Source organism: Oncorhynchus keta, chromosome 15 (assembly GCF_023373465.1).
Source record: "Oncorhynchus keta strain PuntledgeMale-10-30-2019 chromosome 15, Oket_V2, whole genome shotgun sequence".
In the NCBI taxonomy this organism is placed as follows: Eukaryota; Metazoa; Chordata; class Actinopteri; order Salmoniformes; family Salmonidae; genus Oncorhynchus; species Oncorhynchus keta.
Window position 1 is genome coordinate 4,175,622 of NC_068435.1, and position 24,471 is coordinate 4,200,092.

The 24,471-nt window shown below is 45.9% G+C and overlaps 1 pseudogene; it reads left to right on the forward strand.

The window, feature by feature from the left end:
• The window catches only part of LOC118372857 (piezo-type mechanosensitive ion channel component 2-like), a 323,332-nt pseudogene that overhangs the window by 187,632 nt on the left and 111,229 nt on the right, over window positions 1-24,471 (forward strand).

Here is a 24,471-nt window from a genome sequence, read left to right on the forward strand (position 1 = left end):
TAACTGCTAGTCTAACTGAGATTAACCGCAAGGCAACCTGGGATTAACCGTTAGTCTACCTGGGATGAACCGCAATGCTACCTGGGATGAACCGCAATGCTACCTGGGATGAACTGCAATACTACCTGGGATTAACCGCTAGGCTACCTGGGATTAACTGTTAGTCTATCTGATATTAACCGCAAGGCTACCTGGGATTAACCATTAGTTTACCTGGGATGAACCGCTAGGCTACCTGGGATGAACCGCTAGTCTACCTGGGATTAACCGCTAGGCTACCTGGGATTAACCACTAGTCTACCTGGGATTAACCGCTATTCTACCTGCATGTTCTCTTCTTTCCTCTCCTTCTCTTCTCTCCTCCTCCAGGTCCTACCTGGGATTAAGCACTAGTCTACCTGGGATTAACCGCTAGGCTACCTGGGATTAACCGCTAGGCTACCTGGGATTAACCGCTAGTCTACCCGGGATTAACCGCTAGTCTACCTGAGATTAACCACTAGTCTACCTGGGATTAACTGCTAGTCTACCTGAGATTAACCGCAAGGCAACCTGGGATTAACCGTTAGTCTACCTGGGATGAACCGCAATGCTACCTGGGATGAACCGCAATGCTACCTGGGATGAACTGCAATGCTACCTGGGATTAACCGCTAGGCTACCTGGGATGAACCGCTAGGCTACCTGGGATTAACTGTTAGTCTACCTGATATTAACCGCAAGGCTACCTGGTATTAACCATTAGTTTACCTGGGATGAACCGCTAGTCTACCTGGGATGAACCGCTAGTCTACCTGGGATTAACCGCTAGGCTACCTGGGATTAACCACTAGTCTACCTGGGATTAACCGCTATTCTACCTGCATGTTCTCTTCTTTCCTCTCCTTCTCTTCTCTCCTCCTCCAGGTCCTACCTGGGATTAAGCACTAGTCTACCTGGGATTAACCACTAGTCTACCTGGGATTAACCGCTTGTCTACCTGGGATTAACCACTAGTCTACCCGGGATTAACCTCTAGTCTACCTGGGATTAACCACTAGTCTACCTGGGATTAACCGCTTGTCTACCTGGGATTAACCACTAGTCTACCCGGGATTAACCTCTAGTCTACCTGGGATTAACCACTAGTCTACCTGGGATTAACCACTAGTCTACCTGGGATTAACCACTAGTCTACCTGGGATTAACCACTAGTCTACCTGGGATTAACCACTTGTCTACCTGGGATTAACCACTAGTCTACCTGGGATTAACCGCTAGTCTACCTGGGATTAACTGCTAGGCTACCTGGGATTAATCACTAGTCTACCTGGGATTAATCACTAGTCTACCTGGGATTAACCACTAGTCTACCTGGGATTAACCACTAGTCTACCTGGGATTAACCGCTTGTCTACCTGGGATTAACCGCTTGTCTACCTGCATGTTCTCTTCTTTTCTCTCCTTCTCTTCTCTCCTCCTCCAGGTCCTACCTGGACATGCTGAAGGTCATCACGTTTAGCTACCTGTTCTGGTTCGTCCTCACCATCATCTTCATCACTGGCACCACCCGTATCAGTATCTTCTGTTTGGGCTATATAGTGGGATGTTTCTACTTCCTGCTGTTCGGTAGGGAGCTGCTGCTCAAACCAATCAAAAAGATCCTCCACTACTGGGACTTCCTGATTGCCTATAACGTGTTTGTGATCACCATGAAGAACATCCTGTCTGTGAGTAGGACACACACACCTACACACTGACACACACACACACACACACACACACACACACACACACACACACACACACACACACACACACACACACACACACACACACACACCTACACCACACACACACACACACACACACACACACCTACACACACACACAGACACACACACACAGACACACACACACACACACCTACACACACACCTACACACACACCTACACACACACCTACACACACACACACCTACACACAGACACACACACACCTACACACACCTACACACACACACACACCTACACACACACACACACACACCTACACACACACTAAACACACACACACACACACACACACACACACACACACACACACACACACACACACACACACACACACACACACACACACACACACATCACCTACACACACCTACACACACACACACACCTACACACAGACACACACACACACACACACCTACACACACACACACACCTACACACACACACACACACACCTAAACACACACACACACACACACACACACACACACACACACACACACACACACACACACACACACACACACACACACACACAGTAGTAGGACATACGATTCCACTTTAAACGACTCCTAAAGTCTTCATAAGCACTACATAGATGCTTCACAAAGCATGAGAACTGTCATACTTACTGAGATGGTGATATGAAAAGGACGTTCCGTCCGGTAGTTTGACATAATGTGGCATAAAGCCTTTCTGCTTCCATGTATCTGAAGCAGTGCACTTTAAAGGGAACAGGGGGAGTGAGATACAGCATCTGATATCTTGTCTCCGTGTTCAGATCCTGGCCTGTGGTTACATCAATGTCCTGGTGGTCAACAACTGTTGGCTGATCCAGCTCCTCAGTCTGGCCTGCACCATCAAGGAGTATAAGGTCGTCACCAACAGAGACTTCACACGTAAGACTCTTACTTTCATGAAGCAATGAAACCATGTTTTATGACCGTGAGGAAATTATGTTACTGAAGGTGCTCCATCTTCCCCATCCGTCTTTCTCCATCTGCTCCATCTGTCTTCTCCATCTGCTCCATCTGTCATCTCCATCCATCTCTCCATCTGTCTTCTCCATCCATCTGCTCCATCTGTCTTCTCCATCCATCTTCTCCATCTGCTCCATCTGTCTTCTCCATCTGGTCCATCTGCTCCATCTGTCTTCTCCATCTGCTCCATCTGTCATCTCCATCCATCCTCTCCATCTTCTCCATCTGTCTTCTCCATCCATCTGCTCCACCTGTCTTCTCCATCCATCTGCTCCATCTGTCTGCTCCATCTGTCCTCTCCATCTGCTTCATCTGTCTTCTCCATCCATCTACTCCATCTGCTCCATCCCATCTTCTCCATCTATCTCCTCTCCATCCGTCTTCTCCATCCATCTTCTCCATCTGTCTTCTCCATCTGTCTTCTCCATCTGTCTTTTCCATCTATCTTCTCCATCTGCTCCATCCCATCTTCTCCATCTATCTCCTCTCAATCTGTCTTCTCCATCCATCTTCTCCATCCGTCTTCTCCATCCTCTCCATCTGTCTTCTCCATCTGCTCCATCTGCCTCATCTGTCTTCTCCATCTGCCTCATCTGTCATCTCCATCCATCCTCTCCATCTGCTCCATCTGTCTTCTCCATCCATCTGCTCCATCTCTCTTCTCCATCCATCTACTCCATCTGCTCCATCTGTCTGCTCCATCTGTCCTCTCCATCCATCTACTCCATCTGCTCCATCCCATCTTCTCCATCTATCTCCTCTCCATCCGTCTTCTCCATCCATCTTCTCCATCTGTCTTATCCATCTGTCTACTCCACATGTCTTCTCCATCTGTCTTCTCAATCCATCTTCTCCATCTGTTTTTCCATCTATCTTCTCCATCTGCGCCATCCCATCTTCTCCATCTATCTCCTCTCAATCTGTCTTCTCCATCTGCTCCATCTGCCTTCTACACCCATCTTCTACACCCGTCTTCTCCACCTGTCTTCTCCATCTGTATGCTCCATCTGTATGCTCCATCTGTCTCTTCCATCTGCTCCATCTGTCTGCTCCACCTGTTTTCTCAATCTGCTCTATCTATCTGCTCCATCTGTCTTCTCATCTGCACCAACTGTCTGCTCCATCCATCTGCTCCATCTATCTTCTCCATCTGTCTGTCCTCTTCATCTGTCTTCTCCATCTGCTTCATCTGTCTGCTCCATCTTTCTTCGCCATCCATCTGCTCCACCTGTCTTCTACATCCATCTTCTCGGTCTGAACCCTCTGTCTGCTCCATCTGTCTTCTCCATCTGTCTTCTCCATCTGCATCACTTGTCTGCTCCATCCATCTTCTCCATCTGTCATCTCCTCCATCTGCTCCACCTGTCTTCTCCATTTCCCCATCTGTCTACTCTATCTGTCTTCTCCATCTGTCTACTCCATTCATCTTTTCCATCTGTCTTCTCCATCTGTTCCACTTATCTGCTACATCTGGCTTCTCAATCTGGCTGCTCCATCTGCTCCATCTGTCTGCTCCATCTGTCTTCTCCATCTAAATTCTCCATCTATCTTTTCCATCCATCTTATCCATCTTCTCCATCCACCTGCTCCACCTGTCTTCTCCATCTTCTCCATCTGTCTTCTCCATCCATCTCCTCCATCTATATTCTCCATCTATCTTTTCCATCTGATCCATCCATCTGATCCATCTTCTCCATCCACATGCTCCACCTGTCTTCTCCATCTGCTCCATCTGTCTGTTCCATCTGTCTTTTCCATCCCCTCCATCTGTTTTCTCCATCTGTCTTTTCCATCCTCTCCATCTGTTTTCTCTGTCCTCTCCGTCCATCTGCTCCATCTGTCTTCTCCATCTGCTCCATCTGTCTTCTCCATTTCCCCATCTGTCTACTCTATCTGTCTTCTCCATCCATCTGCTCCACCTGTCTTCTCCATCCATCTGCTCCATCTATCTTCATCTTCTCCATCTGTCCTCTCCATCTCCTCCATCTGTCTTCTCCATCTGTTCCATCTGTCTTTTCCATCCATCTTCTCCATCTGTCTTCTCCATTCATCTTCTCCATCCGTCTTCTCTGTCTGTCTCCTCCATCTGCTCCATCCGTCTTCTCCATCTGTCTTCTCCATCTACTCCATGTGTCTGCTGGTTGTGCATTCTATGTCTGTCTGTCTGTCTGTCCGTGGCGTCTGTAGCTGTGGACGGTGGTAAGAAGTGTGATCTGCCCAGAGACGAGGCTGGGATCATCTGGGACAGTATCTGCTTTGCCTTCCTGCTGTTGCAGAGACGCGTCTTCATGAGTTACTACTTTCTACATGTGGTGGCTGACATCAGGGCCTCACAGATATTGGCCTCCAGGTATACGCTTACTGTGTGTGTGTCTTCATTAAGCTAATCCTTTCTAAGCTTTGTGTCCAAACTACCTCCGTTATACCAGCTAACTCTTTGTATGTGTTGTTACCCTGCTGTGGTACTGTGATGTCATCATGTATCTGTGATGTCATCATGTATCTGTTCTTACCCTGCTGTGGTACTGTGATGTCATCATGTATCTGTTGTTACCCTGCTGTGGTACTGTGATGTCATCATGTATCTGTTGTTACCCTGCTGTGGTACTGTGATGTCATCATGTATCTGTTCTTACCCTGCTGTGGTACTGTGATGTCATCATGTATCTGTTGTTACCCTGCTGTGGTACTGTGATGTCATCATGTATCTGTTCTTACCCTGCTGTGGTACTGTGATGTCATCATGTATCTGTTGTTACCCTGCTGTGGTACTGTGATGTCATCATGTATCTGTTCTTACCCTGCTGTGGTACTGTGATGTCATCATGTATCTGTTCTTACCCTGCTGTGGTACTGTGATGTCATCATGTATCTGTTCTTACCCTGCTGTGGTACTGTGATGTCATCATGTATCTGTGATGTCATCATGTATCTGTGATGTCATCATGTATCTGTTGTTACCCTGCTGTGGTACTGTGATGTCATCATGTATCTGTTGTTACCCTGCTGTGGTACTGTGATGTCATCATGTATCTGTTCTTACCCTGCTGTAGTACTGTGATGTCATCATGTATCTGTTGTTACCCTGCTGTAGTACTGTGATGTCATCATGTATCTGTTCTTACCCTGCTGTGGTACTGTGATGTCATCATGTATCTGTTCTTACCCTGCTGTGGTACTGTGATGTCATCATGTATCTGTTGTTACCCTGCTGTAGTACTGTGATGTCATCATGTATCTGTTCTTACCCTGCTGTGGTACTGTGATGTCATCATGTATCTGTTCTTACCCTGCTGTGGTACTGTGATGTCATCATGTATCTGTGATGTCATCATGTATCTGTGATGTCATCATTTATCTGTTGTTACCCTGCTGTGGTACTGTGATGTCATCATGTATCTGTTGTTACCCTGCTGTGGTACTGTGATGTCATCATGTATCTGTTGTTACCCTGCTGTAGTACTGTGATGTCATCATGTATCTGTTGTTACCCTGCTGTGCTACTGTGATGTCATCATGTATCTGTTCTTACCCTGCTGTGGTACTGTGATGTCATCATGTATCTGTTCTTACCCTGCTGTAGTACTGTGATGTCATCATGTATCTGTTCTTACCCTGCTGTAGTACTGTGATGTCATCATGTATCTGTTCTTACCCTGCTGTAGTACTGTGATGTCATCATGTATCTGTTCTTACCCTGCTGTAGTACTGTGATGTCATCATGTATCTGTTCTTACCCTGCTGTGCTACTGTGATGTCATCATGTATCTGTTCTTACCCTGCTGTGGTACTGTGATGTCATCATGTATCTGTTCTTACCCTGCTGTGGTACTGTGATGTCATCATGTATCTGTTCTTACCCTGCTGTGGTACTGTGATGTCATCATGTATCTGTTCTTACCCTGCTGTGGTACTGTGATGTCATCATGTATCTGTTCTTACCCTGCTGTGGTACTGTGATGTCATCATGTATCTGTTCTTACCCTGCTGTGGTACTGTGATGTCATCATGTATCTGTTGTTACCCTGCTGTAGTACTGTGATGTCATCATGTGATGTCATCATTATCTGTTACCCTGCTGTGGTACTGTGATGTCATCATGTATCTGTTCTTACCCTGCTGTGGTACTGTGATGTCATCATGTATCTGTTCTTACCCTGCTGTAGTACTGTGATGTCATCATGTATCTGTTGTTACCCTGCTGTGTACTGTGATGTCATCATGTATCTGTTCTTACCCTGCTGTGGTACTGTGATGTCATCATGTATCTGTTCTTACCCTGCTGTGGTACTGTGATGTCATCATGTATCTGTTCTTACCCTGCTGTGGTACTGTGATGTCATCATGTATCTGTTCTTACCCTGCTGTGGTACTGTGATGTCATCATGTATCTGTGACGTCATCATGTATCTGTTCTTACCCTGCTGTGGTACTGTGATGTCATCATGTATCTGTTGTTACCCTGCTGTGGTACTGTGATGTCATCATGTATCTGTTCTTACCCTGCTGTGGTACTGTGATGTCATCATGTATCTGTTCTTACCCTGCTGTGGTACTGTGATGTCATCATGTATCTGTTCTTACCCTGCTGTGGTACTGTGATGTCATCATGTATCTGTTCTTACCCTGCTGTGGTACTGTGATGTCATCATGTATCTGTTCTTACCCTGCTGTGGTACTGTGATGTCATCATGTATCTGTTGTTACCCTGCTGTGGTACTGTGATGTCATCATGTATCTGTTGTTACCCTGCTGTGGTACTGTGATGTCATCATCTGTTGTTCTTACCCTGCTGTGGTACTGTGATGTCATCATGTATCTGTTCTTACCCTGCTGTGGTACTGTGATGTCATCATGTATCTGTTCTTACCCTGCTGTAGTACTGTGATGTCATCATGTATCTGTTCTTACCCTGCTGTAGTACTGTGATGTCATCATGTATCTGTTCTTACCCTGCTGTAGTACTGTGATGTCATCATGTATCTGTTCTTACCCTGCTGTGCTACTGTGATGTCATCATGTATCTGTTCTTACCCTGCTGTGGTACTGTGATGTCATCATGTATCTGTTCTTACCCTGCTGTGGTACTGTGATGTCATCATGTATCTGTTCTTACCCTGCTGTGGTACTGTGATGTCATCATGTATCTGTTCTTACCCTGCTGTGGTACTGTGATGTCATCATGTATCTGTTCTTACCCTGCTGTGGTACTGTGATGTCATCATGTATCTGTTCTTACCCTGCTGTGGTACTGTGATGTCATCATGTATCTGTTGTTACCCTGCTGTAGTACTGTGATGTCATCATGTATCTGTTGTTACCCTGCTGTGGTACTGTGATGTCATCATGTATCTGTTCTTACCCTGCTGTGGTACTGTGATGTCATCATGTATCTGTTCTTACCCTGCTGTAGTACTGTGATGTCATCATGTATCTGTTGTTACCCTGCTGTAGTACTGTGATGTCATCATGTATCTGTTCTTACCCTGCTGTGGTACTGTGATGTCATCATGTATCTGTTCTTACCCTGCTGTGGTACTGTGATGTCATCATGTATCTGTTCTTACCCTGCTGTGGTACTGTGATGTCATCATGTATCTGTTCTTACCCTGCTGTGGTACTGTGATGTCATCATGTATCTGTGATGTCATCATGTATCTGTTCTTACCCTGCTGTGGTACTGTGATGTCATCATGTATCTGTTGTTACCCTGCTGTGGTACTGTGATGTCATCATGTATCTGTTCTTACCCTGCTGTGGTACTGTGATGTCATCATGTATCTGTTCTTACCCTGCTGTGGTACTGTGATGTCATCATGTATCTGTTCTTACCCTGCTGTGGTACTGTGATGTCATCATGTATCTGTTGTTACCCTGCTGTGGTACTGTGATGTCATCATGTATCTGTTGTTACCCTGCTGTGGTACTGTGATGTCATCATGTATCTGTTGTTACCCTGCTGTGGTACTGTGATGTCATCATGTATCTGTTGTTACCCTGCTGTGGTACTGTGATGTCATCATGTATCTGTTCTTACCCTGCTGTGGTACTGTGATGTCATCATGTATCTGTTGTTACCCTGCTGTGGTACTGTGATGTCATCATGTATCTGTTCTTACCCTGCTGTGGTACTGTGATGTCATCATGTATCTGTTCTTACCCTGCTGTGGTACTGTGATGTCATCATGTATCTGTTCTTACCCTGCTGTGGTACTGTGATGTCATCATGTATCTGTTCTTACCCTGCTGTGGTACTGTGATGTCATCATGTATCTGTTGTTATCCTGCTGTGGTACTGTGATGTCATCATGTATCTGTTCTTACCCTGCTGTGGTACTGTGATGTCATCATGTATCTGTGATCCGATCATGTATCTGTGATGTCATCATGTATCTGTGATGTCATCATGTATCTGTGATGTCATAATGTATCTGTGATGTGATGATGCATGTGTGTGTTTCAGAGGGGCTGAATTGTTCCAGGCAACTATAGTGAAGGCAGTCAGAGCCAGACTGGAGGAAGAGAAGCAGTCTATGGAACAGCTGAAGAGACAGTAAGTCCATGTAACGGGGTGAGTGACTGGTTGCTGGGAAGTCAGGCGCAGGAGAGCAGAGATGGTAACAGGATAACTTTAATATCCACCCTGGCCCAAAGGTACAGGAGAGCAGAGAAGGGTGGTAAACAGCTTTAATATCCACCCTGGCCCAAAGGTACAGGTGAGCAGAGATGGGTGGTAACAGCTTTAATATCCACCCTGGCCCAAAGGTACAGGAGAGCAGAGATGGATGGTAACAGGAGAACTTTAATATCCACCCTGGCCCAAAGGCACAGGAGAGCAGAGATGGGTGGTAACAGGAGAGCTTTAATATCCACCCTGGCCCAAAGGTACAGGAGAGCAGAGATGGGTGGTAACAGCTTTAATATCCACCCTGGCCCAAAGGTACAGGAGAGCAGAGATGGGTGGTAACAGGAGAACTTTAATATCCACCCTGGCCCAAAGGCACAGGAGAGCAGAGATGGGTGGTAACAGGAGAGCTTTAATATCCACCCTGGCCCAAAGGTACAGGAGAGCAGAGATGGGTGGTAACAGCTTTAATATCCACCCTGGCCCAAAGGTACAGGAGAGCAGAGATGGGTGGTAACAGCTTTAATATCCACCCTGGCCCAAAGGTACAGGAGAGCAGAGATGGGTGGTAACAGGAGCGCTTTAATATCCACCCTGGCCCAAAGGCACAGGAGAGCAGAGATGGGTGGTAACAGCTTTAATATCCACCCTGGCCCAAAGGTACAGGAGAGCAGAGATGGGTGGTAACAGCTTTAATATCCACCCTGGCCCAAAGGTACAGGAGAGCAGAGATGGGTGGTAACAGCTTTAATATACAACCTGGCCCAAAGGCACAGTAGAGCAGAGATGGGTGGTAACAGGAGAGCTTTAATATCCACCCTGGCCCAAAGGCACAGGAGAGCAGAGATGGGTGGTAACAGCTTTAATATCCACCCTGGCCCAAAGGTACAGGAGAGCACAGATGGGTGGTAACAGGAGAGCTTTAATATCCACCTTGGCCCAAAGGTACAGGAGAGCAGAGATGGGTGGTAACAGGAGAGCTTTAATATATACTCTGGCCCAAAGGCACAGGAGAGCAGAGATGGGTGGTAACAGCTTTAATATCCACCCTGGCCCAAAGGTACAGGAGAGCAGAGATGGGTGGTAACAGCTTTAATATCCACCCTGGCCCAAAGGTACAGGAGAGCAGAGATGGGTGGTAACAGCTTTAATATCCACCCTGGCCCAAAGGCACAGGCGAGCAGAGATGGGTGGTAACAGGAGAGCTTTAATATCCACCCTGGCCCAAAGGTACAGGAGAGCAGAGATGGGTGGTAACAGCTTTAATATCCACCCTGGCCCAAAGGTACAGGAGAGCAGAGATGGGTGGTAACAGGAGAACTTTAATATCCACCCTGGCCCAAAGGCACAGGAGAGCAGAGATGGGTGGTAACAGGAGAGCTTTAATATCCACCCTGGCCCAAAGGTACAGGAGAGCAGAGATGGGTGGTAACAGCTTTAATATCCACCCTGGCCCAAAGGTACAGGAGAGCAGAGATGGGTGGTAACAGCTTTAATATCCACCCTGGCCCAAAGGTACAGGAGAGCAGAGATGGGTGGTAACAGGAGCGCTTTAAAATCCACCCTGGCCCAAAGGCACAGGAGAGCAGAGATGGGTGGTAACAGCTTTAATATCCACCCTGGCCCAAAGGTACAGGAGAGCAGAGATGGGTGGTAACAGCTTTAATATCCACCCTGGCCCAAAGGTACAGGAGAGCAGAGATGGGTGGTAACAGCTTTAATATACAACCTGGCCCAAAGGCACAGTAGAGCAGAGATGGGTGGTAACAGGAGAGCTTTAATATCCACCCTGGCCCAAAGGCACAGGAGAGCAGAGATGGGTGGTAACAGCTTTAATATCCACCCTGGCCCAAGGTACAGGAGAGCACAGATGGGTGGTAACAGGAGAGCTTTAATATCCACCTTGGCCCAAAGGTACAGGAGAGCAGAGATGGGTGGTAACAGGAGAGCTTTAATATATACTCTGGCCCAAAGGCACAGGAGAGCAGAGATGGGTGGTAACAGCTTTAATATCCACCCTGGCCCAAAGGTACAGGAGAGCAGAGATGGGTGGTAACAGCTTTAATATCCACCCTGGCCCAAAGGTACAGGAGAGCAGAGATGGGTGGTAACAGCTTTAATATCCACCCTGGCCCAAAGGCACAGGCGAGGCAGCACAAAGCACAACCACGGTAACATGAAGCGGATTAAACAAAACAACCCTATGTTATAAACAAACCTAGCACAAGCCAGCCTGTAGCGTAACACCCTACACAGGACGGCAGGGTAGCCTAGTGGTTAGAGCGTTGGACTGGTAGCCAGCCTGTAGCGTAACACCCTACACAAAGAACAATTCCACACACAGACATGGGGGAAACAGAGGCTATACATTTAGTCTGATGAGGGAATGTGAACCAGGTGTGCGGGAAAACAAGACAAAACAAATGGAAAATGAAAGGTGGAGCGGCGATGGATAGAAGACCGGTGACGTCGACCGCAGCCCGAACAAGGTGACAGACAGAGAGGAGAGGGGAGGATTTATAGTCGTGACAGATGGAGAGGGGAGGATTTATAGTCGTGACAGACGGAGAAGAGAGTGGCGGATTTATAGTCGTGACAGACGGAGAGGAGAGGGGAGGATTTATAGTCGTGACAGACGGAGAGGAGAGGGGAGGATTTATAGTCCTGACAGACGGAGAAGAGAGGGGAGGATTTATAGTCGTGACAGACGGAGAAGAGAGGGGAGGATTTATTGTCGTGACAGACGGAGAAGAGAGGGGAGGATTTATAGTCCTGACAGACGGAGAGGAGAGGGGAGGATTTATAGTCGTGACAGACAGAGAAGAGAGGGGAGGATTTATAGTCGTGACAGACGGAGAAGAGAGGGGAGGATTTATAGTCGTGACAGACGGAGAGGAGAGGGGAGGATTTATAGTCGTGACAGACGGAGAGGAGAGGGGAGGATTTATAGTCGTGACAGACGGAGAGGAGAGGGGAGGATTTATAGTCGTGACAGAACGAGAAGAGAGGGGAGGATTTATAGTCGTGACAGATGGAGAGGAGAGGGGAGGATTTATAGTCGTGACAGATGGAGAGGAGAGGGGAGGATTTATAGTCGTGACAGAACGAGAAGAGAGGGGAGGATTTATAGTCGTGACAGATGGAGAGGAGAGGGGAGGATTTATAGTCCTGACAGACGGAGAAGAGAGGGGAGGATTTATAGTCGTGACAGACGGAGAAGAGAGGGGAGGATTTATAGTCGTGACAGACGGAGAGGAGAGGGGAGGATTTATAGTCGTGACAGACGGAGAGGAGAGGGGAGGATTTATAGTCCTGACAGACGGAGAAGAGAGGGGAGGATTTATAGTCGTGACAGACGGAGAAGAGAGGGGAGGATTTATTGTCGTGACAGACGGAGAAGAGAGGGGAGGATTTATAGTCCTGACAGACGGAGAGGAGAGGGGAGGATTTATAGTCGTGACAGACAGAGAAGAGAGGGGAGGATTTATAGTCGTGACAGACGGAGAAGAGAGGGGAGGATTTATAGTCGTGACAGACGGAGAGGAGAGGGGAGGATTTATAGTCGTGACAGACGGAGAGGAGAGGGGAGGATTTATAGTCGTGACAGACGGAGAGGAGAGGGGAGGATTTATAGTCGTGACAGAACGAGAAGAGAGGGGAGGATTTATAGTCGTGACAGATGGAGAGGAGAGGGGAGGATTTATAGTCCTGACAGACGGAGAAGAGAGGGGAGGATTTATAGTCGTGACAGACGGAGAGGAGAGGGGAGATTTATAGTCGTGACAGACGGAGAAGAGAGGGGAGGATTTATAGTCGTGACAGACGGAGAAGAGAGGGGAGGATTTATAGTCGTGACAGACGGAGAAGAGATGGGTGGATTTATAGTCGTGACAGACGGAGAAGAGAGGGGAGGATTTATAGTCGTGACAGACGGAGAGGAGAGGGGAGGATTTATAGTCGTGACAGACGGAGAAGAGAGGGGAGGATTTATAGTCGTGACAGACGGAGAAGAGAGGGGAGGATTTATAGTCCTGACAGACGGACAAGAGAGGGGAGGATTTATAGTCGTGACAGACGGAGAAGAGAGGGGAGGATTTATAGTCGTGACAGACGGAGAAGAGAGGGGAGGATTTATAGTCGTGACAGACGGAGAAGAGAGGGGAGGATTTATAGTCGTGACAGACGGAGAAGAGAGGGGAGGATTTATAGTCGTGACAGACGGAGAGGAGAGGGGAGGATTTATAGTCGTGACAGACGGAGAAGAGAGGGGAGGATTTATAGTCGTGACAGACGGAGAAGAGAGGGGAGGATTTATAGTCGTGACAGACGGAGAAGAGAGGGGAGGATTTATAGTCGTGACAGACGGAGAAGAGAGGGGAGGATTTATAGTCGTGACAGACGGAGAGGAGAGGGGAGGATTTATAGTCGTGACAGAACGAGAAGAGAGGGGAGGATTTATAGTCGTGACAGATGGAGAGGAGAGGGGAGGATTTATAGTCCTGACAGACGGAGAAGAGAGGGGAGGATTTATAGTCGTGACAGACGGAGAAGAGAGGGGAGGATTTATAGTCGTGACAGACGGAGAAGAGAGGGGAGGATTTATAGTCGTGACAGACGGAGAAGAGAGGGGAGGATTTATAGTCGTGACAGACGGAGAAGAGAGGGGAGGATTTATAGTCCTGACAGACGGAGAAGAGAGGGGAGGATTTATAGTCGTGACAGACGGAGAAGAGAGGGGAGGATTTATAGTCGTGACAGACGGAGAGGAGAGGGGAGGATTTATAGTCGTGACAGACGGAGAAGAGATGGGAGGATTTATAGTCGTGACAGACGGAGAAGAGAGGGGAGGATTTATAGTCGTGACAGACGGAGAAGAGATGGGAGGATTTATAGTCGTGACAGACGGAGAAGAGAGGGGAGGATTTATAGTCGTGACAGACGGAGAAGAGAGGGGAGGATTTATAGTCGTGACAGACGGAGAAGAGAGGGGAGGATTTATAGTCGTGACAGACGGAGAAGAGATGGGAGGATTTATAGTCGTGACAGACGGAGAAGAGAGGGGAGGATTTATAGTCGTGACAGACGGAGAAGAGAGGGGAGGATTTATAGTCGTGACAGACGGAGAAGAGAGGGGAGGATTTATAGTCGTGACAGACGGAGAGGAGAGGGGAGGATTTATAGTCGTGACAGACGGAGAAGAGAGGGGAGGATTTATAGTCGTGACAGATGGAGAGGGGAGGATTTATAGTCGTGACAGAACGAGAAGAGAGGGGAGGATTTATAGTCGTGACAGACGGAGAAGAGAGGGGAGGATTTATAGTCGTGACAGACGGAGAGGAGAGGGGAGGATTTATAGTCGTGACAGTCCAGGTGTTTCTGTTCACCGCTGCAGAGATTCAAAACCATTTAAGGCACAGACTTTTCAGAGTTGGATTGGTGCAACGTGATATAAAACCCCATGGTCATTCCCCCCATGGTCATTCCCCCATGGTCATTCCCCCCCATGGTCACTCCCCCATGGTCACTCCCCCTATGGTCATTCCCCCCCATGGTCATTCCCCCCCATGGTCACACCCCCTATGGTCACACCCCCCTATGGTCAATCCCCCATGGTCATTCCCCCATGGTCATTCCCCCTATGGTCATTCCCCCCTATGGTCATTCCCCCCTATGGTCATTCCCCCCTATGGTCATTCCCCCCCATGGTCACACCCCCCCCATGGTCATTCCCCCCCATGGTCATTCCCCCCTATGGTCATTTATCCACCCCATTGTCATTCCCCTAACCCATGGTCATCCCCCACGGTCATTCTCTCTCCCCCTTATCTCTCTTTATCTCCCACTACCCACCCCCACTCTCTCTTTATCTCTCTCTCCACCCCACCCCCTCTCTATCTCCCCTTTCTCTTCACCACCCCCTCTCTCTATCTCCCCCTCTCTCTCCACCCCTCTCTTTCTATCTCCCCCTCTCTCTCTATCTCCCCATACCCCACCCCCTCTCTCTCCACCCCCTCTGTCCACCCCCCACTCTCTCTATTTTTATCCTCCACCCCTCTCTCTCCACCCCTCTCTCTCTCCACCCCTCTCTCTCTCTCTTTCTCAGGATGGACCGTATAAAGCAGCGCCAGGAGAAGTTTAAGAGAGGGAAGAAGATGTTGAGCCAGGAATCAGGAGACAAAGAGAACCCCATCCTTCCAAAGGAGTCAGGAGACAGAGAGAACCCCATCCATCTGCAGGAGTCTGGAGACAGAGAGAACCCCATCCTTCCACAGGAGTCTGGAGACAGAGAGAACCCCATCCATCTACAGGAGTCTGGAGACAGAGAGAACCCCATCCATCTGCAGGAGTCTGGAGACAGAGAGAACCCCATCCTTCCACAGGAGTCTGGAGATAGAGAGAACCACATCCTTCCACAGGAGTCTGGAGACAGAGAGAACCCCATCCTTCCACAGGAGTCTGGAGACAGAGAGAACCCCATCCTTCCACAGGAGTCTGGAGACAGAGAGAACCCCATCCTTCCGCAGGAGTCTGGAGACAGAGAGAACCCCATCCTTCCACAGGAGTCTGGAGACAGAGAGAACCCCATCCTTCCACAGGAGTCTGGAGACAGAGAGAACCCCATCCTTCCACAGGAGTCTGGAGACAGAGAGAACCCCATCCTTCCACAGGAGTCTGGAGACAGAGAGAACCCCATCCTTCCACAGGAGTCTGGAGACAGAGAGAACCCCATCCTTCCACAGGAGTCTGGAGACAGAGAGAACCCCATCCTTCCACAGGAGCAGCAGGGTGAGGGTGAGGGGGGGAGGTGAGGGGAGCAGCAGGGTGAGGGGGAGCAGCAGGGTGAGGGGAGGGGGAGGATGAGGGGGAGGGTAGGGGGAGGGGGAGCAGCCGGGGGAGGGGAGGGGAGGGGAGCAGGGGAGGGGGAGGATGAGGGGAGGGGGAGCAGCAGGGGAGGGAGGGGAGAGGAGGGGGAGCAGCAGGGGAGGGGGAGCAGCAGGGTGGGGGAGGGGAGCAGCAGGGTAAGGGGAGCAGCAGGGGGAGGGGGAGCAGCAGGGGGATGGTGAGGGGAGCAGCTGGGGGAGGGGGGGGAGCAGCTGGGGAGGGGGAGCAGCAGGGGGATGGTGAGGGGAGCAGCTGGGGGAGGGGAGCAGCAGGGGGAGGGGAGGGGAACAATGTTGTTGTTCATGGAAACCTTGGAATAGATTTTCATACACTCACCATCATTATATGATATAATCACTGTAAGCAATGTTGTGGTACTGGTGCTTATGTTTTTTTATATCTTTTTTTTTACATATTTATAAAACAAATAGTTGTTTAATTTGCACGAGCTCTGAATGAAGCATTGATCTACCTGTGAAACTATTTGTATTTTAGGAGCAGAGCGAGAGAGAGAGAAAGAACAAAAACAAGAACAATCTAAGACTAAAAAAAAGCAGTTGTGGCAGCCTTGGGTTGACCACGCCTCCAGTAGGTTGACCACGCCTTTTTTTTCTCCACTCTGATTGGCTATTGTGTCCTTGACCAGAACTCACAGAGGATTTCCATACTGCACCTGGGCTCCAGACGACCTGAAAACATTCCGTCATGGCCTCAGTCCTTTTCTGACTCTATTTAAGGCCCCTTGTTTGATTGATTGATTGATTGATTTGTTTATTGATTGGTTGGTTAATTGATCGATGAACCCCAGAACATCAGAAAAATACAGGCAGGATGCTGTTCTGATTTCCTTTAATGAAATAAGACAATACTACAATATGCCTCAACTAATGGCAATGAAAGCATGTATTTGTGCATAAAATGGGGCCTTAAATAGACAGAATATTCCACTGAGAGAAAATACAACAACTGATGCCTGTCATGTTTTGGGGTGTGGTGTCTGAGGAGGCCACAGTAGGGAATCTCTCATTGTGAAATAATGTATTCATTCAACAGAGATAAAAATGTATCTCCCTTTTCTCTTCCCGGAAAGAGGGTGAAGAATTCTATCTCTGTTATAGTTCTTATCATCAACAGACCACAAGAGAAAAAAATCCAGAGCAATATGATACACACCTGATTCAAACAAGGCTTAAATATCGCAATGATGAAATCAATAAGGCTGAAAAGCTTTTCAATAGTATTATATTCTTCTAGTCACAGATCCGTACCTAACATCTTACACAGTTCTTCTCTGTGGTGGCCTGTTTCTGAATTGAATCGATTTTTTTTGTATCATCCCCTGTTGTTGCATTCCTTATATTATTTATCCCGTAAACATCCCATTTATATATTCAGAAATTATTCAGACCATTCAGACTTTTTCCACATTTTGTTACGTTACAGGCTCATTCTAAAACGGGTTGAGAGCTGTTTTTCTTCCTCATCAATCTACACACAACACCCAATAATGACATCACAACACCCCATAATGACATCACAATACCCCTTAATGACATCACAATACCCCTTAATGACACCACAACACCCCTTAATGACATCACAATACCCCATAATGACATCACAATACCCCTTAATGACATCACAATACCCCTTAATGACATCACAATACCCCATAATGACATCACAATACCCCTTAATGACATCACAATACCCCATAATGACATCACAATACTCCTTAATGACATCACAATAGTTCATAATGACATCACAATACCCCTTAATGACATCACAATACCCCATAATGACATCACAATACCCCTTAATGACATCACAATACCCCATAATGATAACGCAAAAACTGTTTTTTAGAACTGAAACTGAATTATAATAATAATAATAATAATAATAATAATAATAATAATAATAATAATATTAAATGTGAATTATCACATTTACAGAAGTATTCAGACCCTTTTCTCAGTACTTTGTTGAAGCACCTTTGGCAGCGATTACAGCCTTGAGTCTGCTTGGGTATAACGCTACCAGCTTGGCAGACCTGTATTTGGGGCAGTATTTCTCCCATTCTTCTCTGCCGATCTTCTCAAGCCCTGTTAGGGTGGATGGGGAGCGTCGATGCACAGCTATTCTCAGGTCTCTCCAGAGATGTTCGATCAGGTTCAAGTCCGGGCTCTTGGCCACTCAAGGACATTCAGAGACTTCTCCCGAAGCTGTTTGTCCTAGGCTGTGTGCTTAGGGTCGTTGTCCTGTTGGAAGGTGAACCTTCGCCCCAGTCTGAAGTCCCGAGCACTCTGAAGCAGGTTTTCATCAAGGATCTCTCTGTACTTTGCTCCGTTCATCTTTCCCACGATACTGACTAGTCTCCCAGTCCCTGCCGATGAAAAACATCTCCACAGCATGATGCTAACACCACCATGCTTCACAGTAGGGATGGTTCCCAGTTTCCTCCAGACATGACGCTTGACATTCAGGCCGAAGAGTTCAATATTGGTTTCATCAGACCAGAGAATCGTGTTTCTCATGGTCTGAGAGTCCTTTAGGTGCCTTTTGGCAAACTCCAAGTGGGCTGTCATGTGCCTTTCACTGAAGAGTGGCTTCCATCTGGCCACTCTACCATAAAGGCCTGATTGGTGGAGAGCTGCAGAGATCGTTGTCCTTCTGGAAGTTTCTCCCATCTCCACAGAGGATCTCTAGAGCTCTGTCAGAGTGACCAGGGGGGTTTTTGGTCATCTCCCTGACCAAGGCCCTTCTCCCCCGATTGCTCAGTTTGGACGGGTGGCCAGCTCTAGGAAGACTCTTGGTGGTTCCAAACCTCTCCCATTTAAGAATGATGGAGGCCACTGTGTTCTTCAGGACCTTCAATTCTGCAGACATTTTTTGGTACCCTTCCCCAGATCTGTGCCTCGACACAATTCAGTAAAGTTGTAGAAACATCTCAAGGATGATCAATGGAAACAGGATACACCTGCACTCAATTTAGAGACTCATGGCCAAGGGTCTGAATAGTTATGTAAATAAGATATAAGTTTTTAAAATGTTTAATACATTTTTTTAAATTCTAAAATACTGTTTTCAGCTTTGTCATTATGTGTGTAGATTGGGTATTTTTTTTTATTCAATCCATTTTAGAATATGTTACATATGTCATGACTCTCCTGTGACGATCTAAAGGATCAGGTTACAGTGGGTTCTCTCTACAGCGTGCTCTCTCTCATAGAGGGGGAGTGTCATGACTCTCCTGTGACGATCTAAAGGATCAGGTTACAGTGGGTCCTCTCTACAGCGTGCTCTCTCTCATAGAGGGGGAGTGTCATGACTCTCCTGTGACGATCTGAAGGATCAGGTTACAGTGGGGCTGCTCTACAACGAGCGGGAAGTCAGCTGTTTTATGGGCGGTCATAAAACTATTTGTGAGAAGATGTGATGTTGGCTTTCTAAAGTTTTAACTAGTCAGTGGCCCCAGTGAGGCCGAACATTACATCAGGTGTCATGGAATCGCCCTAAAACCACTTCCTACATTAAGTCAGAGAACGCCGGGATGGAGTCCCCACGTTGTAATGGCTCCAATTCTACAGACCATTAGACTAGAAAACATGCAGCTGACGCTACACGTGAAATGGTTAAGAACTACCACTCTATAGGCCAGGGAGACCATACAATGTGTAGTTTTGGTTGGCTACACGGCTGGAAATGGTTAAGAACTACCACTCTATAGGCCAGGGAGACCATACAATGTGTAGTTTTGGCTACACGGCTGGAAATGGTTAAGAACTACCACTCTATAGGCCATGGAGACCATACAATGTGTAGTTTTGGTTGGCTACACGGCTGGAAATGGTTAAGAACTACCACTCTATAGGCCAGGGAGACCATACAATGTGTAGTTTTGGCTACACGGCTGGAAATGGTTAAGAACTACCACTCTATAGGCCAGGGAGACCATACAATGTGTAGTTTTGGCTACACGGCTGGAAATGGTTCAACTCTGAAACTATCGATCACTACAGAATAAGAGCAAATCCTAGACGTATAATTACTTGTCTGTAGCTGGAGATTACATAAGTCTAGTACGAGAATACCGATAACCGCGGTAGCATCTATCTATGCAACGACCATCTCTAGGCCTGACATATCCATTACAACAGAGCAGCAGAGAAAGCTACAACTTCGAAAGACATTGTGACTTCTGGGGAAGTTACCCAGAGACTCTCTGATGAACTGACTCTCCAGCAGACTGACCAGTGTTTCCAACAGAGAAGACAACAACGGCATACAGGCGTAAATATAAACACATTGCAATTATTTTCGAATGAGCGGCCGTTCATGTGCGAAGGATTAGCATTTCAATGAATATAATTATAGACTGTAGTGAATCCATTTCGTCTTTCCCACTCTTTCTCAGTCCCCACCCCTTTCCTTTGTCTACCAAGCCTTCATATCGGCTTAGTCCACTAGGGACTTTTTCTTTGTATCATCCATTAACCCAAATATCTACTGCTGGTTTGTTATGTGATTCTGTGTGATTATTTAATTAGTTAGTAAATAAATAATTAAGCCAATTTGTATATCGCTGATTCATGATTTAGGCTAGGGTTCGTACAGATATCCAAGGGTTTGCGATGTTCAGTTACGAGAACTGATGAGGTAATAATGCATTAATAGAAGACTGTAATCGATAAGATAATAAAATATCTGAAGAGTTATATTCGGGAAATTAACACTCCATAAACAAACATTTTTCCGTGGTGCCCCGACTTCCTAGTTAATTAAAGTTACAGGATTAGTTTAATCGTATAATTAAATTACAGATAGAGAATTGATTTGATAAAATAACAGACTTCACATTTAATGATAGTCACAGACACGACAGCTGTAACGTAACAAAATGTGGAAAAGGCGAAGGGGTGTGAATACTTTCCGAATGCACTGTATTACCCAGCATCCTTTACTCCTGTTCCCCTACTGTGGCTCTTCTGTTCAAGGACATAATTCCGTTTCACCAATTACAATACTTTTAAAGTCTCTGCCCAAGTCACCTCAAACCCGTGCCATGTCTTACCAAACAAACTAATGCAATTATTCTGTGTCTAACTTTGTGTGTGTTTTCCCTGCCCTCATCAACTTCATCCCACTAGTAGGCTTTTTGAATCAAACCAACCTCTGCTGCCTCACATTTACCTAGTTTACACCCCAAAGCATCACCTACTTTTCAAACCCTTTCCTCCAGTTAATATTAACAGCACCTTGCTCTCTACTCCTCAGTGGTGAGAAGTGGAGATTATTACTTGTTTGAAACCGACAGTGAAGAAGAGGAGGAAGAGATGGAGAGAAGAGAGGGTCTACAGCCTCCCAAGAAGTCAGCGTTTCAGGTGAGGAATAGAACAACGACAAAGTAGTTACCGGTATTACCGGTATGTGAAATATTATATTGTATTTATTGTTCAGTTCAGTTTAAGATCATCTGTTGCCAGTTGGAAAATGTGTTCTTTCTGCTCTGACACTTTCTTCAATATAATTTAATTCTGTTTTCTACTAACTCTCCCACCACCCTTTGTCCCTCCTCTTCAGCAAGCTATTGGGAAGTTTGCCTCAGCCCTTATAGCTCTGCCCAGATCTATCATTAAACTTCCAAAAGCCATCTTTCAGTATGTAATCAGGGCAGGCAAGGTACAAAAACAATAGATTCAGCATCTCCTCTTACCATAGCCTGTGAGACTGTATCCTCAGTCTGTGTAGACTGTATCCTGTGTCCTCAGCATGTGTAGTCTGTATCCTCAGTCTGTGTAATCTGTATCCTCAGTCTGTGTAGATTGTATCCTGTATCTCAGCATGTGTAGTCTGTATCCTCAGTCTGTGTAGTCTGTATCCTCAGTCTGTGTAGTCTGTATCCTGTGTCCTCAGCATGTGTAGTCTGTATCCTCAGTCTGTGTAGATTGTATCCTGTGTCCTCAGCATGTCTCCGCCATTTAACCCAACCCCTCTGAATCATTCCTTTGATTGAATTGAATCCTAACTTGAAATCAGTGTGCGTTTCTCACGTTTTCGTACAAATCTTCTGTCAGCATCAACAGATAGTTGGAGTTAAGCATCTCACACATCTCAAATTAGGATCCGTCTCTTTATGTTCAAACTCTAACATTGTGCTTCCTGTACTGTACTGTCCCAGTTTGTCTACCATGTCTGGATAACAGACTCCAAGACAGCCATGAAGAAACGAAGCAAAGAGAAGCACAAGTTCTGGAAGAGGTACACCAAGAGAGACAAACACAAAAAGGATGGTGAGTGTGGGTTCTGGAAGAGGTAGACCGAGAGAGAAATACATTTTTCTGGAAGAGGTAGACCAAGAGAGACAAACACAAAAAGGATGGTGAGTGTGGGTTCTGGAAGAGGTAGACCGAGAGAGAAATACATTTTTCTGGAAGAGGTAGTCCAAGAGAGACAAACACAAAAAGGATGGTGAGTGTTGGTTCTGGAAGAGGTAGACCAAGAGAGATACACACAAAAAGAACCAGATGGAGGGTGAGTGTGGGTTCTGGAAGAGGTACACCAAGAGAGACAAACACAAAAAGGATGGTGAGTGTGGGTTCTGGAAGAGGTAGACCAAGAGAGATACACACAAAAATAACCAGATGGAGGGTGAGTGTGGGTTCTGGAAGAGGTACACCAAGAGAGACAAACACAAAAAGAACCAGATGGAGGGTGAGTGTGGGTTCTGGAAGAGGTAGACCAAGAGAGATAAACACAAAAAGAACCAGATGGATGGTGAGTGCGGGTTCTGGAAGAGGTAGACCAAGAGAGATAATCACAAATGATGAACCAGGTACACCAGGAGACAAACACAAGAAGGAAGTTAATCAGGAGTAGGGTTGTAAAAGTCGGGTAACTGTCCCAAAACGACCAGACTTTCCAGAAACCCAGTTTGGAGGATTCCTCGATTTTCTGCTTATTCCATCCTGATTCCAAGAGTATTCCAACCTGGATTTGTGGAAAAACCTGTGAATTTTGGTAAAGTTAGCAGAATTATGCAAGCCTAATCAGAAGAGTAAGCTAGAGTCAGTGGTATAAAGAAGCATACACACTATATTCTTGATTGCCAGTCTATTCATAATGTAAGTAATGTACTGTGGAGGTCTTCAGCCCTTTCAAAAGAGGCTTGGTTGTGAAAAGGCAGGGTGAGAGTGGGCAGCCCAGACGTGTACCCCAGAATATTATCTAGTAGAACGGGTGCTTACTGCTCATACATGCACAGTAATTATAATCCAAATCTACTCTGTTATATGTGCATTCAGTTATTGTATCATTGTGTTGTTCTCTGTAAGTTATTGTTTTGTTGTTATTGTTTTGTTGTTATTGTTTTTTTGTGTTATTCTCTATATGTTATTGTTTTGTTGTGTTATTCTCTATATGTTATTGTTTTGTTGTTATTGTTTTGTTGTGTTATTCTCTATAAGTTATTGTTTTGTTGTGTTATTCTCTATATGGTATTGTTTTGTTGTTATTGTTTTGTTGTGTTATTCTCTATACGTTATTGTTTTGTTGTGTTATTCTCTATATGGTATTGTTTTGTTGTTATTGTTTTGTTGTGTTATTCTCTAAGTTATTGTTTTGTTGTGTTATTCTCTATATGGTATTGTTTTGTTGTTATTGTTTTGTTGTGTTATTCTCTATACGTTATTGTTTTGTTGTGTTATTCTCTATATGGTATTGTTTTGTTGTTATTGTTTTGTTGTGTTATTCTCTATATGGTATTGTTTTGTTGTTATTGTTTTGTTGTGTTATTCTCTATATGGTATTGTTTTGTTGTTATTGTTTTGTTGTGTTATTCTCTATATGGTATTGTTTTGTTGTTATTGTTTTGTTGTGTTATTCTCTATATGGTATTGTTTTGTTGTTATTGTTTTGTTGTGTTATTCTCTATATGGTATTGTTTTGTTGTTATTGTTTTGTTGTGTTATTCTCTATACGTTATTGTTTTGTTGTGTTATTCTCTATATGGTATTGTTTTGTTGTTATTGTTTTGTTGTGTTATTCTCTATATGGTATTATTTTGTTGTTATTGTTTTGTTGTGTTATTCTCTAAGTTATTGTTTTGTTGTGTTATTCTCTATATGGTATTGTTTTGTTGTTATTGTTTTGTTGTGTTATTCTCTATACGTTATCGTTTTGTTGTGTTATTCTCTATATGGTATT